This window comes from Neomonachus schauinslandi, chromosome 7 (assembly GCF_002201575.2).
Source record: "Neomonachus schauinslandi chromosome 7, ASM220157v2, whole genome shotgun sequence".
Taxonomy (NCBI): Eukaryota; Metazoa; Chordata; class Mammalia; order Carnivora; family Phocidae; genus Neomonachus; species Neomonachus schauinslandi.
In genome coordinates, this window is record NC_058409.1 from 91,099,124 (window position 1) to 91,110,982 (window position 11,859).

At 35.4% G+C, this 11,859-nt stretch overlaps 1 protein-coding gene across 1 annotated transcript in view; it reads right to left on the bottom strand.

Moving 5' to 3' along the window:
* RANBP17 (RAN binding protein 17) overlaps positions 1-11,859 on the bottom strand; it is a 323,969-nt gene that overhangs the window by 160,257 nt on the left and 151,853 nt on the right. The gene's annotated exons all lie outside the window — the stretch shown is intronic.

Below are 11,859 nucleotides of genomic sequence, written 5' to 3' on the forward strand. Positions count from 1 at the left end.
AGGCAGTGATTTTTTTTCCAGTTAACAATTCAGCTATGACATCATGTGTGTGATTATGCATAATCATCAACTTAGTAAACATAACTGACTGTCTAATATGTGCTAAGTTGTAATAAACACTAGAAGAAGATAACAATAATTATAGCAGAGCTTCTACCCTCAAGGAGCTTATAGTTCACAGGGGTCAAGGCCATACATATATCTATACTGACTGTCCATGATATGTAGAACAATGTATTTTTCTATCTTTTATAACAAATTTGGGGGACTAAACCACAGCTGCAGGACTTCTAAGAAAGAAGGGGCGGCAGGAAGTTGCCTTTACAATATACTTGTCTTCCCACAAATTCAAAGACGCAAATATAGACATTACATACAGATGAGTACTTTCCATTATATGAAACCCAAACCAAACTAAGTATTTTGTAAATGAATAACAATTCTTCTCAGCACGTAAGACGCTCCTGGGAGTGTGCAGTTCGGGTTCCTCAAGCAGTGCCACTGTGGAGCTAGAAACAAACTGGGCTTGTTCCTAGGTTTTTTTAGAAGCCGAATGGTCTCTCAGCAAAAATAAATGTAGGTGGCAGCTCTTCTGGTTGAGAATTTTTCCAGCTAGACAGAACCTTAGCGATAATCCGGTATAAGCCCTCATTTTATTTATTTATTTTTTTAAAAGATTTTATTTATTTATTTGACAGAAAGAGAGAGAGAGCACAAGCAAGAGGAGCAGCAGAGGGAGGGGGAGAAGCAGGCTCCCCGCTGACCAGGGAGCTTGACACAGGGCTCGATCCCATGACCCTGAGATCATGACCTGAGCCATAGGCAGATGCTTAACTGACTGAGCCACCCAGGTGCCCCTAAGCCCTCATTTTATAAATAAATCCTTAAGAGAGTATGGTCACACAGCTAACTGGAGGTAGAACCTTATACCTGGTTAATCCTAATGGTTGGGAGAGAAGTCTCAGCAAATCTCTTTTATCTTAGTTTATTATGAGGACACTATTATGAAAGGTAACTATTTATTATGGAAGTAAATATGACATTATAGACCATCAGTCACAAATTGGGAACATTTTTGTTGTAAGAGTCACTGCAATAGAACTTGTTTATGTAGTCATAGACCAATCTAAGTATTTTTAGATCTTCAACATAATTTGAAGTATCATTCAATATATTATTGGGAGTTCACCAAATGCCAAATGCAGAGCTTACAGATTTGAGATCAAAGTATTTACTCTGAGAATTCTCAGAACTTAAGAAGCTCTTGATGATGTGCAGGCCAAACACGTAAGTGTGCAATATAATTGCTGCAATAAAAGAATGTACAAGGAGCCATGAAAAGAGAAAAAAAGAGGAAGGAAAGAGGAAAGGAAATTTGTGTGTTCTTTAAAAGGAACAAATGTGAAGCGCATGGGTGGCTCAGTCAGTTGGGCGTCCAACTCTCGGTTTCAGCTCAGGTAGTGATCTCATGGGTCATGAGACTGAGTCCCAAGTCAGGCTCCACATGCAGCAGGGAGTCTGTTGGGAGACTGTCTGTCCCTCCCTCTCTGCCCCTCCCCCTGTTCTCTCTCTCTCAAATAAATTAATTTTAAAAAAATAAAAGGAACACATGTATATAGGTAAGACCAACACCGACATAATCACAGTTTACCAGTACTTAACATTAAATATAATTTCGAAGCAAAAAAAATTGTTTGGTTTTACTCTAATTTTTTAGTTATCAAATCATATTTTCCCACTGACTTCAATACATTTAAAACATGTTCTTGGACAAGATTTCTTGTTAACAAAATGAACCATTAAAAATCACCTCATCAAAGTAAAATAGTTAAACATGAAAGCCTATAGTAACCAACATAAAATATAAAAACAAAGTAACTGGAAAATGACTTTATATTTAACGAGAGGACTGAAAGTTCAAAGACAAAAAAGGAAAGGACTGGACTAAATAGAACACTATATATTGAAAAGTCCTCTCTTCATTTGTTGAATCTGTAATTCCTATCATGTTGGGAAAACTAGTGTCTTTTTTTAAATGGACATGTTTATTTGATAACAGGGGCAAGAACAAAGACTGTGAAACAGTAAGTGAATAAATAAACTCAGCAGTATTTGTTTCCTTTAGAAGTTATACCTGGTTATACCCCACAAGTCACAGTATAAGAATCTGAGGTTATACATCAGACTCGGGTAAGGAAAACTTGTATTGGCAAGATATCTAAATAAATTACTGTCCACCAAAGCAATTATTTAGGAGTTCAAATGCTTTCATATGTTAATTCATATAACTCTCACAATAATCTTGTGTAGTAGGTATTATTTTCCCCAGTTTGCTGATGAGAAAACTGGGGCCTCAAGAGGTTATGTGACCTAATGTATGTGACCAAAAAATTAGGGGGAAGAATCAGACTAGAATGAAAGATTCCTGATTTCTACTATACTCTTTTTTCAGAGGTCCCGAGTCAGTGTAAATTTGAGCAAAGGGGAGATAAGACTGCAACTGTGATCCTCAGATGCATGTATTTCTTACAGCCTTTCCTATACTGAGATTGCCTGAGAATCAACCTTTCATCACAAGTTCAACTATTTCCTACAAGTTCAGGAGTTAGTTACCCAATCAAATTGATCAATTTACTCCTTTATCAAATACGCAATTAGTCACCACGTACCTGAAAACTTCAGGGTCCCAGAGAACACATGAAAATGGCTGATCAGTCATTCCTTGATTAGCACCTTTAGAATGCCCAGAGAACAATGTTTTATGCTTTTTTTCATATGAGAAACAAAGGTCATATCACTCTACTTGAGGTGAGCACAAGTCAGGTAAGCAATACAATACCCCAATTTAGAGAAGACCACTAGGTATTAGGAAAAGATCTGCTTTTGAGGGGGAAGGGGAGAAACATTTAAAAATGTTACAGCAAAAATTACTTTAAAGATTGTTTTGAGTTAAAAGTATGTGATAGAAAAAAATTACTTCAAGTCAAATTTCTAAGCCTAAGGAATTATATATACGACTTTGGAGTTAGCAGGATCCTCAGGGCATTTAGTTTATTTCAGTTTCTAAATAAGGAAACGGAGGATTACAAAAGTTAAGTAACTGTTTCATGACTCGATAATAAAGAAGCAGGGAATGTCCTTACATCTGATAGTATCTGCATTCAATATATCTAACATGTATTACAATAAACTGGTAAGGACTTACCTCATCTTTTCTTTTAAAAAATCCCAATTAACTGGGGCACCTGGGTGGCTCAGTTGGTTAAGTGTCTGCTTTCACCTCAGGTCATGATCTCGGGTCCTGCGATTGAGTCTCGTGTCGGGCTCCCTGCTCAACGGGGAGTCTGCTTCTCCCTCTCCCTCTGCTCGTGCTCTCTCCCCCAACCAAAATAAATAAATAAAATCTTTTAAAAATATTCCCAATTAAGTAATGTGTCCCTAAATCGAAATTCATATCAAATCAGGAGGTTTTGTGTGAAAATATTTATTTACCAGTATGTTTCATGATTACTTATTATTAAAAGACTGAATTGGTATTCTTGGTTTAAATTAGAAAGAATATTTCCAAATTACAAAGTAAATATGTTACTTTCTCCAAGATAACAGCTGCACAATGATATGCATGAATCAGCTGAATACCTGAAAGTCAGCTATTCTATAATGGCAAGTGTTCCATGTTTTAAAATAGTATTTAGAATAGAAGTATTTTTTACCATAAAATCCATAATTCTATACCTTGAAACAAAGGACACTGCACGACATGTTTGATTAATATTTGAACACTTGCATCAGATTCAGCTTATTGTGAATATACTGCTAAATGCTATATCAATCTAATATCTTATAAATCATTCATGAAAAACAAATCTGCAGAGTATATTGGGAAGCAGTTCTCAACCCATATCCCTTTACTCAATGACCACGGTGTAGCTCTTATCCTCTTATTAAATGATGTGGAAATCTGTCACTTAAGTCAGTTTTACTGACTGAGGGAAAAGAGGAAAGACAGGAAATAAAGAGATACCACTACTAAAGAAATAGAGTCAAAGGTCTTAGCACACCTATTGAGTGCCTGTCCTCAGAGATGTAGTTGGAAGAGTGGTAAAAGCATAAGCTTCAAACTCTATGGACTAGGGTTTTAAATACCAGTTATGTCACTAGTGAGATGACCTCTGACAGAGCCTTTAGGCCTCAATTTCATCATCTATAAAATGGAGTCATATGATCTACCTTAACATATCACACAGCCAATGCCCACTAAAATGGAGATGCTCAATAAATAACAACTGTTATTATTGTGTTGAGGAAAAAGTTTGGCGTATGAACTACACAGAAGACAAAAACAAAATGGTGAGAAATGGCCTTCTTTTTTCATATAAAAATGCCCCAAAAGGCTCTATATTACCATGGGCAGTCATATACAATTTCTTCCTTATAATAATGATAAAGAGTGTTCTATGCAGAATGTTCTATTTGCAGCAGTGATTCATTGTGTGCATGGAAAAAATTGCTGACACGTTGAGAAGATATTTTCCCGTAAAAGGTTGAAGTCCTTAAGCAGCAAAAAACACCAACGTCCATCATGTTTAAACCCTATTGATTTCTGGTGAAGATTTAAAAGGCTGTTTACTTATTTCCCATCATTTCTGTCAGAGCTGTAACAGTTCTCTTCCCACTGAATAAACCTCTCATGATCCTCCTGCTGATTAAGGTCAGACAAAATGTCAAACTCCTAATGCTAAGTGCTTTCACATTAAAAATTCATATCAAATCACCATGTAAAATCCAAACAAGAAGTGAGACATGTAAACAGTTCAAAAAAAGAGTTGCAGTGACCATTACAGAATATACGTGCAGTGTGGATGTGAAGAAGAAAAAAAAGGGTTGGCAACAGGTCAGAAAACTTCCCCCTTCCTCCTGGCATCGTCACTATCATTTCCCATTTTAGAATTAGTGGCCATGCTGGACTTAAGTCTCCTGTGTGTGTGTGTGTGTGTGTGTGCGTGTGTGTGTGTCTGTGTTTAAGAGACTCAGAGAGAATATCACCATTATCACTTCAAATCATTAGCAGCTATTTGGTTATAGAAGTTCAGCATGGTCTTTTGTTTTACAGCAGGGAGCACAGATGGAGGGAGTATTTGCTCAGTATCTGAAATAACCATTGCTAGATCTTCTTACAGATATGGTTGGATCACTGGATCCAGAGGCTAAAGAAATAGTATCAGGATCTGATCTCTATCTCTCAGTGTTTCTTTTCAGTCTTTTTATTCACTTTCAAGCTGACTTTCTGAACACTGTAGCCCTTAACAGCTCAAGACTTGGATTTTCCCAGCTACAAATTCAGTGGAAAGAGAGCTTCTTTTACCAAATAGTTTCAACAGGTCCCAGAAATTCAATTTCATTGACCTGAACTTGGAGCTGTTCACAAACTCATTTATTAAACCAAAAATTATGGCCAGGGGAACAGAATGAGCTGACTGGCCAGGCCCATGTCATATCTGCACATCTGAGGCTGGAAATGCGGTCAGTTCCCCATGGACTAAGAGTACCATGGGATTTACTTGATAACAATAATGAATGCATAACTATAAACAAGTTTATTCTCTGATGGCAACAACAGGAGATTTTAGCTCTCAGTTATTAGTGACTTTGGGCAAGATATTTTACTCCTTGAAGCCTCAGATTTTTTATCTTTAAAACAGGGATAATAGAACCTACCTTGCAGAGACTAAGTGCATAGGTAAAGCACCTAGTTTTGTACTTACTTTCTATGAGTCTAGAACTGGACTAACTAGAAGAGCATTAGGAACTCAAGTGTCATATCTATTGTATGATGAGTACCCATGAAGCAGGTCCCTGGTTAAATCTTTCTGGTATTTTATTTCCATATTCCTTCAGATAAGATCTTAGCCAGAGTCTCAGGAAATATTTAAAAGAAGAAAGTGAAGCACTGGCAATATTTGAGTGCATTCAACTTAATAATTAAGCAAAGTCTTTAAAGTCTTAAAGCAAAAGTCTCGACGTATGTGCTTTGATGACAAAATATAGATAGATAACTTCTTTTCCTGAAATCCATGACAAGAACCCTTCGAATGCTATAGTCCTAAGATATTAGAATTCTCTGAAGTCATTACCCACACAAAGAATAAAGTAAATAGAGATGAGTACCAGATCTGTAATACCACAAATGACAAAATACTGCACCATTACAGAAAAAATGTATATATACTTACATTTATATATACCATATTGTTATATATTTAGCACTGAAGTAAAGACAAATTTTATCCTCATAGCATAAGAATGGATGATATATTACATATACCCCCCCCCCTTTTTTGGTAGAGATAGGTCTTTCAAAGAAGAGTTCATTTCGACAGATTAAAGATTTAAAAAGATTAAAGATTAAAATGAAGTGAATTTCTTGATATCTCTTCTGTAAACCAAAATAGTTTTCCAACTCAACTGTTAGGGTGCCTTAAATTTTCCTTAAGCAGTTATTCTTTGGGGTTAAACAACATTTTATTTTAAAAATGTAAACACCACTGAGGAAACAGAGGATATTTTCTTTTTTTAAGAAACCACTGTAAACAAAGTCAATACACAAACACTAACTAGGAAAAACTAGTGACACATGACAAAGAGCTCTTATAAATCAGTATGAAAAAAGACAAAAATCAGATAGAAAAATGGACAAAGAAATAACTAGGTAGTTTACAGATAAAACTACATGGAAAATAAATATATGAAAAAATTCATTATTACAGAAATGCTATGAAAACATCAGTAAAATAACATTTTTCACTTGTAAGATTGGCAGAGATGAACATGACCTAGTATCTGTCAGGTTGTGTATAAACAAAAACTCTCAAGACACTGTTGGGGGTCTTCAGTAATTGTTAAATGGATAAACTAAAAACAGATAAAAGTCTCCCACATCACGTATAAGAAAACAACCCTTAAATGTTATAGTAAGTATGGAAAGGGCAATGTTGGTTTGATTTAATACAACACTTTTGGAGAGCAATTTGGCAATTTCTATTAAAATTTTAAATGTATATAATCTTTGGCCTAGCAATTCCTCTTATATAAGAGTTATCTTACAGCATTTATGTATTGAGCAAATAGCACAAATATATAAATATAAGGATGCTCACTGTAGAAATATTTGTAATAGAAAAAAGAAGCAACTTGATTATCCAGTAATTAAATACAACTGGTTAAATAATTTATTGTACACCTGTACAATGGAATAAAGTATGGTACACATGAACTATTTGACAGGTAAGAATATCAGTGATGTAATCCACATGTACTAATACAGAATGATGTTTAAGAAATATCATGTGGGAAATGATTACATTTGTATGAAAATAATGGCAAAGACATACACAAATACTTGGATATACATATGACTCTCTGAAAGGAATATAATTGAGGAAATCATATTGGGAGAGAGGGGGTAAGAAATTGGGCTTTTACTTTCAGACTTTTTCCCCTTTGTCTTTTCCAAATTAAAAAAAAAGTTACTATTATTTTTAAAAAATAAAACTAGTGAAAACAATCCAAATGTCCATCAACAGGAGAATGGATATACAAATTGTGGTATATTCATACAACAGAATATCACCTTGTAATTAAAAGGAAGGAATAGAGACGCCTGGATGGCTCAGTCAGTTGAATGTTGGACTCTTGACTTTGGCTCAGGTCATGATCTCGGGGTCTTGGGAGCAAACCCCGTGGCAGGCTCCACGCTCAGCAGGAAGTCTGCTTGAGATTCTTCCTCCCTTTCCCTCTGCCCCTCCCCCCTTTGCACACGCACACTCTCTCTCAAATAAATCAATAAATCTTTTTTAAAAAAAGAAGGAATAAACTACTTTATGCTTGTCAACATAGAAGAATCTAAAAACCTTATGTTGAGTGAAGAAACACAAGAATTAAGAGAGCACATACTTTGTTTCCATTTATATAAGGTCTAAAAGTAAGTAGCACTAATCTGTGGTTAATAAAAATTAGAAAGTGTTCATCTTGTGGCCCCAGGGGGAGAGGGACACTGACTAGAAAGAGAAATGAGGGGGGCACCTGGGTGGTTCAGTCAGTTAAGTGTCTGCTTTTGGCTCAGGTCATGATCCCAGGATCCTGGGATGGAGCCTGCATCAGGCTCTCTGCTCAGCAGGGAGCCTGCTTCTCCCTCTCCCTCTGCCCCTCCTCCCTGCTTGTGCTCCCTCTATCACTCTCTTTCTCTCTCTCTCTGCCAAATAAATAAATAAAAATCTTTTAAAAAAACAGAAATGAGGAAATTTTCTTGGGTAGTGGTTACCCTTATGTATACATTTGTTGAAACTCATCAAATAAAACATTTAAAATCCGTTCATTTTATTGTAAATACCTCAATAAAGTTTAAAATAGTTGCTACAACCACTCCTGTAAGAAGATAACTGGCAAACACAATCTACAACTCAGAAATGATTCCAGCCACCTCTCCTGAGACAAAAGGGTCAGGGTTAGGGTGCATCAGACAGGCAATAAAGATAGATTAGAGAAGAAGAAAGTGCAAGAAAAAGGAAGAGGGAGAGAAGAGGAAAAGCATTTAAGCCTAGAGATCCCAGCAGAGGGAACACAAAGGAGGAAAGTAGACATGATTCAGATAGTAGAGAAGAGCTCAAATGCAGAAAGAAGATGGACTGAGAAAGAGCTACAAAGAAAGAAGACAGAAAGGACTGTAAGGAGAAAAAAGTATTAGAAAAGAAAACATGAAGGAGAGGCACTTAAGGGATGAAGCTATCCTTGACTATTACAGACAGACACTGTTAACACCAAGATGAAACTGCTTCATGCTGATGACATGATCTTGTACACAGAAAACGAATCCACTAAAAACTATTAGAACTAACCAATGAGTTCAGCAAGTTATAGGATAAAGGTCAAAATAACAAAATCAATTTTATTTTTATAGCAAAGAGCAAAACACAAATGAAATTAAGAAAAAAATTCCATTTACAATAGCATCAAAAAGAACAAAATACTTGGAAATAAATTTAGCAAAAGAAGTTGTAAAACTTTTATTCTGAGAACTATAGACATTATTGAAAGAAATTAAAGAGACCTAAATAAATGAAAAGACATCCCATGTCTATAGATTGGAGGACAGTATTGTTAAGGTGACAATACTCTCCAAATTAAGCTATACATTCAGTGTAGTCACTGTCAAAATCCCAGGGCGCCTGGGTGGCTCAGTTGGTTAAGCGACTGCCTTCGGCTCAGGTCATGATCCCAGGGTCCTGGGATCGAGTCCCACATCGGGCTCCCTGCTCGGCAGGAAGCCTGCTTCTCCCTCTCCCACTCCCCCTGCTGGTGTTCCCTCTCTCGCTGTGTCTCTCTCTGTCAAATAAATAAATAAAATCTTTAAAAAAAAAAAAAAAAAATCCCAGCTTCTTTGCAGAAATTGACAAGCTGACCCTAAAAATCACAAGAAAATCCAAAGGATCCAGAATAGCCAAAAGGATCTTGAAAAGGAACAATTCCTTCCCAATTTCAAAGCATATGACAAAGCTACAGTAATCAAGACGGTGTGGTACTGGTATAAAAACAGACATATAGGTCAATGGAATAGAATTTAGACTCTAGAAATAAATCCTCACATTTACAGTCAAACCTAAAGACATTCACAGACTGAAAGTGAAGGGATGAAAAAGATTTTCCATGCACATGGAAGAGAAAAAAAAAGCCAGGGTAAATATTTATAACAGACAAAATAGACTTTAAAACAAAGACTGTAGCAAGAAACAAAGGCACTACATAATGATAAAGTGATCAATCCAACTGTATATATCTATGCATCCAACATAGGAACACCTAAATACAGAATGCAAATATTAACAGACATAAAGGAGAAAAATGACAGTAATATAATAACAGTAGGGGACTTTAACACCCCACTTACAACAATGGATAGATGAGACAGAAAATCAACAAGGAAAAGGTGGCTCTGAATGACCTATTAGAACAGATGGACCTAACAGACATCTATAGAACATTTCATCCAAAAACATCAGAAAACACATTCTTTTCAAGTGCATATGGAATATTCTCCAGGATAAATCACATGTTAGGCTTCAAAACAAGTCTCAATAATTTCAAGAAGACTGAAATCATATCAAGCATCTTTTCCAATGACAATGGTATGTAACTAGAAATCATTTACAAGAAAAAAACTGAAAAAAAAAAAAAAACCTCATAAATACATGGAAGCCAAACAACATGCTATTAAACAACCAATAGAGAAATCAAAAGATACACAGAGACAAATGAAAATAAAAACACAACAGTCCCAAATCCTTGGGACACAGCAAAAGCAGTTCTAAGAGGGAAGTTTATAGTGATACAGGCCTATCTCAAGAAATAAGAAAAATCTTAAACAACTTGATCTTATACCTAAAGGAACTAGAAAAATTAGAACAAAGTCTAAAGATAGAAGAAGGAAGGAAATAATAGATTAGAGCAGAAATAAATTAAATAGACACACACACACACACACACACACAAAACAATAGAAAAGATCAATGAAACCAAGAGCTGGTTCTTCGGAAAGATAAACAAAATTAATAAATGTTTAGCCAGACTCATCACGAAAAAAAGAGAGAAGATTCAAATAAAATCAGAAATAAAGGAGGAGAAATAAGAGCCAACACCACAGAAATACAAAGAATTAAAAGAGAATATTACAAAAAATTATACGCCAACAAATTGGACAACCTAGAAGAAATGGATAAACCACTAGAAACCTACAATCTTCCAAAACTGAATCGGGAAGAAATAGAAAATTTGAACAGACTGATTACTAGTGATGAAATTGAATTGGTAATCAAAAACTCCCCAAAAATAAAAGTGCAGGACCAGATGGCTTCTCAGGTGAATTCTATAAAGCATTTAAAAGAGAGTTAATACTTATTGTTCTATTGCTACAGTCCTTGTTTGAAAGTCTATTTTGTCTGTTATAAATAGCTATTCCAAAAAATATAAGAGGAAGGAAAACTTCCAAATTCATTCCACAGTCAATTGATTTTCAAGAAGAGTGCTAATGGGCAAAGAATACCCTTCAACAAATGGTGCTGGGACAACTGTATATTCCCATGCAAAAGAATGAAGCTGAACTCTTGCCTCATACTATATACAAAAATAAATCAAAGGTCTAAATATAAGAGTTAAAACTATAAAACTCTTAGAAGAAAACATGGGAGTATATCTTCATGATCTTGGATTAGGTAGTCACTGCTTATATATAACATCAAAAGCTCAAGCTACAAAAGAAAAAATGAGACAAAACTGGACATCACCAAAATTAAAAACTTCTCCAGAGATACCAACAAGAAAGTGAAAAGACAACCCAGAGAATGAAAGAAAAATACCTGCAATCATATATTTGATAAGAGACTTGTATCTGGAATATATAAATAATTACAAACAAATAATAAAAAGATAATCCAATTAAAGATGGGCAAAGGATCTGAATAATACCTATCTAAAATGGTCCATAAAAATGGACAATGAGCATAAGAAAAGATGTCCAATATTATCAGCCATCAGTCAAAAAGCACAATAAGATACCACTTCACACTCAAAGGATGAGTAGACTAAAAAAGACATGTGTTGGCAAGGTTTTGGACAAATAAAAATCTTCACACGCTGGTGGTGGGAATGTAAAATGGTGCAGCCACTTTGGAAAACAGACGGGCAGTTTCTCAAAATTTTAAACATGAGTTGTAATATGATGTAGCAATTCCACTCCTAGGTATATACCCAAGGGAAATGAAGATATCCACACAAAAACTTGCATGTGAATGTTCACAGGAGCATTAT